Raw genomic sequence first — 5,398 nt, 5'->3', positions numbered from 1 at the left:
AGAACTGAACTAGAACTGAACTAGAACTGAACTAGAACTGAACTAGAACTGAACTAGAACTGAACTAGAACTGAACTAGAACTGAACTAGAATTGAATTAGAACTAAACTGGAACTTAACAAAAACTAAACCAAAAATTAACTTATTTTGAGTTGAAGAACTGGTTCTATATGAAGATACTTTGTAATTGTAACAGATAAATAATATATTATTTAAAAATAGATTTCATACATTTCCATTATTGAAAACCTGTCAGCAGCAAAAAAGTTCTCCCTTATAATCACATACGAATTTGGCACACTTTTTACAACCTAATAAGGTCTGACGTGAGCTTAGGTTCTCTAAACAATGCAAATAATATACAATTTCAAATACAGAAAGAGATATTTAAATAAAACTAAATCAACGGCGATTTCAAACACGAAATGAATAAATTGTCAATATTAGACATTTAGGCTCATTAAAAATCTCATCATCATTATCATTGACTGCTAAAGGCCTGAATGTTAAGAACTCGGGCGGTAAACTTCACACAATAAAAATTCTAATCTAAAAAATAAACTTTCAAAGCGAAAAAGGTTACAATTTTGAATACAAACAAATATATAGATTTTTGTAACAATAAAAAACGACGTTTTGCAAAAAAAAAAAAAAAAAAACAGACTAAATGTTAAAAATTTCTTTTGAAAATAAAACTTATAGAAATAACGTTAAAACAAACATTTTAACAACGTCTCTGAGCTTGATTTTTTTATTTTTTTTGTTGATTAAAGTTTGGACGCGGCCCTTTAGATAGTTTCTGTTGTTGTTGTTGTTGTACGGTAGTAGTATCTTATGTTGTTTTGAGGTTTTGATGGGTTTTCGGGGAAAAAAGAGAGGCGGTTTAATTTAATTGAATTTAATTTGTTTTCTTATCAATATTTTTAATCACTGGCGCTGTGAATTAGTTAATTGAAATGTCAGTGTGTATGTATGTGTTAGTTTTTGATTTGAATTTTATTTAAATTGGATTTATAATTGTTGTTGCTTTTTCATATAATACTCCTGATTTTATTGGTGGTAAATATTTGGTTAAGATTTTGGTTTTCTTTTCTGACATTAATTTGCTATTTATTTTTTATTTTTATATTATTTCTTTGTAATTTTTTTAACTTTGTTTTTAATTTTGTTTTTTTTTTAAGGTTTGTAGGCCGTTTGAGATTTGTTTTATTGTTGCTGTCTTTATTTTTTTAGCTAAGGCGGTTGAAATCAAAGTTATTTGTTAGAAGAAAAAAAAAATACTATATACCGCTTTTTATGTTTTGAAAGCTTGTTATTGTTGTTATTTTATATTATGGTATTTTATTAGAGTTAATTAAGAAATTTATTAATATTTTTCGTCATTATTATTATATTTTTTTGTCTTCTTTGAGATCTGGCAGCAGCATTGATTGAATGAATATTTAAATGATTTTGGTGGCAAAATAAAAAAGTATAAAATATTTATTATTAAAAAATTAAGTTTTGATAAGCTAAAATGCTACTCGTGTTAAACAATAAAAAATACAAAAATATAAAATTCTAATATGAATATAATGTTGTACAAAATAGCATAAATTTTATATAATTTTAATTTCAACTTAATTTGTTTAATTATATTTTCGGCCTACAAAAAGATGATAAGATATCCATACATAGACAGAATGCAGTTCTAGTTCAGTACTAGTTCAGCACTAGTTCAGCTCAAGTTTAGCTCAAGTTCTAGTTTAGTTCTAGCTCAGTTCTAGTTCAGTTCTAGTTCAATTCTAGTTTAGTTCTAGTATAGTTCTAGTTCAGTTCTAGTTCAGTTCTAGTTCAGTTCTAGTTCAGTTCTAGTTCAGTTCTAGTTCAGTTCTAGTTCAGTTCTAGTTCAGTTCTAGTTCAGTTCTAGTTCAGTTCTAGTTCAGTTCTAGTTCAGTTCTAGTTCAGTTCTAGTTCAGTTCTAGTTCAGTTCTAGTTCAGTTCTAGTTCAGTTCGAGTTCAGTTATGGTTCAGTTCAGGTGTTCACTTTAAGCACTTTTAGTTGTGCCACCAAAGATTATAAATATTTTAAAAATTTGTCTTTTCTTCAGGCCAAAGTTTTTTAGTACCTAATTAAGTAATTAACAAATAAGATAATAAAGCCATTATACATATATTTTTGTTTCGAATTGTTAATAGAGTGCTTTTATCAACATTATCAACGAATTACTGCAATTATATAATGCAACAAGTTCCTCATCTTCTACTATCACACATTTCCCATAGGAAATCCTTCTCCAAATTGTACCAAATATTATACATATAGTTTTTTTCCGCTGTTACTGCTTCCTAACTTATTTAATAGTTTTGTGTTGATCTTTGATGTTATGGTTGTAGTAGTTGTTGCTATTTTTTTTCTTAATATTCCTACCATATATAGAAATATAGTTATAGTTGTTATTATTATATTACTACCAAACCAGCGCGGCCATTACGTTTGATCCTGGCATTCTATTGTTCCGTTTCAAAGGCCACTATTATGTAAACAATCGGCATCTTTGATCTTGCTGGCTTCAAAGTGTTGCCGAATTGTTTTATCTTTGCCGCTCTTCTTCATTTATTAAAGAAGTAAAACACAAAAAAAATAACAACAACTAAAACAGCTACCACCATTGAGTCAATAATGGTGATAATGATGATGTTGCTGCTGACTACATTGGGATGATGATGATCGCAATGTTGAAAATACAAGAAGATCCAACTGTCTTACTTTAAGCTTTACAATAGTGTTCTTGTTTTTCATGAGTTTTTCGGTTGGTTTTATGGTTGACTGATGTTTGACTTACTTACACTTTGATACAACATTACGTTTGTATTTCTGTTTGCTTTTTGTATCTCTTTACAACATTATTTCTTTCAACCAATCCACAAAAATACGAATAACATCTGTGCGCGTGTCGCTTATTATTCTTGTAATTTATTGTTTTTTGTTTTATTCTGTTGTTGCTGTTATTTTAGGAAATGAAAATCAACTTGAAATGTTTGTAGCAAAAGCTTAAGGCTGTGTAACGCTGTAAAGTTCATGGAACAAGATTGATTTGTTAGAGAACTTTGCTGTGGAGGTAAAGTAAAACAAGTATATGTAATCTAGAAGCTTAGACACATATAAACATTATAGACGCAGTCACTGTTTGATCCATAATATACCAAATTAATTTCCAATGAATCTGTCTTTGAATTTGGTTGATTTTTTGCTTTGCATATGATGGCTGCTTGTAAGTGGTGGGTAAAACCACTGTATATCAAAGTCAAATCGTATGATCTCTTTTCCCAACAAACAGTTAAAAAACCTAGTCTAATTTCATGATCATCAAGCTTGCGGATCTTTAAACTAAACAAGTGAGAGTGTTATATTCGACTGTCCAGAATCTCATATACCAACCATTAAAACATCAGTGTGATATTACTCATCAAATTAACTGAAGAAGACCTTATATGAGAGATAGGGTTGATAATTAACCGTTTTTCATAAAAATTTTTACACCAATTTAGGTTCACGCATAACATCTTTACATCGAATATTACTTTCCGACACTTTCGCATGAAAGTCGGTAGGGAAATTTACGTTCCTATATAAAATTTCATAACTGTTCACGTATTTTTAAGTCAGCAACGATCGTTAAAGTAATATTTTTATGAACCGATCCTCAATACATTTGGTAGATTTTTATGCGTGAAATGAAACCATTATGGTGAACCCGCGGGTTGCACAGTGATTTGTGTCCCTTCAAACTGTTCACGTATTTTTAAGTCATCAACGATCGTTAAAGTAATATTTTTATGGACCGATCCTCAATACATTTGTTAGATTTTTATGCGTGAAATGAAACCATTATGGTGAACCCGCGGGTTGCACAATGATTTGTGTCCCTTCAAAATTTCAAAGTGCTTTACACGAACACATGCTTTTTACTCACATGATGAACTTCGTTATAGCTATCCATGTACAAATAATTTGCTGAAGTACTTGAGCTATCCAATCTCTAACCATTGCTTTTCATTGTTAAACCTTCTGAAATGCATCAACATCACTTCAATTTACAGACACGCAGATTAGATGACCTCTGTTTAGGCAACAACAGCACCTAGAACCATATATGTGTTCGGTCTACCGAAACAAGATTCCATCAAATCAGCGAGGACCTTATTCTGAACCCAGTGCACTTCTGATTCATTCGACACACCCATGGAGAACATCATCTGAAAAACTTACTCCAGTTGCAAAGAGGGGTAAGATCCGAATACAACTACATTCATCCTATATATTACCTACGCTAGTTCCACAATCACTCGGTGGGGTATCTGTTGCCTGGGATACAGTTCCGAACTTATACAGAATTAAAAACTGCGAATTTGTATATCAACCACAGCTACCGCATGAATGCCGAAGAGGCCTCTCCAACAACCGGGACAAGTCAAAGTCCGTAACTTTGCCCTGCGGTCTACCGGTTCCCACGTTAGCAGTTTATGTGGCTCCCTGGTTCGATCCCATGACAAATCAGGAAAGACAGAGGATACATTTTATCATCACTATTTTACATTCCGACAGACTAGAGGTACGAGCACTTTTTCCCCGGGATGGCAATCATACCAAGATGAGGACTTTTATCAATAAATCTCTCTTTAGACAGAAAAAAATTTTCATTATTGTAAAATTTTCCCTTCGATTGGAATACAAATATTTTGTGTGTAAATACTAGCGATCAATTTCTGTAACTTTTCTCGAACATTTCGAACAGCCCAAGAAAACTAATGAATTTTGAACTTAGAACATCCTGTAGGGGTACAGGACACAACAACTCTTCAGTTTTGATTTTCAAAAGACATATGATGGTAAATTAAGATCTTTACGTCCCTTTAGAATGTCAAAATGTACGAGATCGTATTCTTTATAGTGATTGCTATAGAAAAGATCGTTCTTTATATGTTGTGAAACATATTCGAAATCTTATATCAAAACTTTCTTAAATAGAATATATTCATACTTATTTACTACTAATTACAACATATAAAACAATTATACTTTCATTAAACTTTAAACTAAACTTATGACAATTATAAGCAGAGAGAGAGAGAGAAAGACAGAGAGGAGGAAGAAAAATGTTGATCGATTATAATTCTCATACAATTTTCTTAGAACAATTTACGAGTACGTGAACGAACACATAAACCGAAGCAATAACAAAACTTTTATCTTAATCAAAATAAACGTTTTTTTCGAAATTCTTTGCTGCCTTTCCTTTCATTCTCTTTTAAACGATCAATTATTATTTTTGTTATTATTTTTCACATTCTAAACAATACTTTTTATTTATTTATTTCCACCATATACCAATTATTATTAAAAAAACAAAAATAG

This window comes from Lucilia cuprina, chromosome 5, assembly GCF_022045245.1.
Source record: "Lucilia cuprina isolate Lc7/37 chromosome 5, ASM2204524v1, whole genome shotgun sequence".
NCBI lineage: Eukaryota > Metazoa > Arthropoda > Insecta > Diptera > Calliphoridae > Lucilia > Lucilia cuprina.
Note: the sequence above shows the minus strand (reverse complement) of the source record.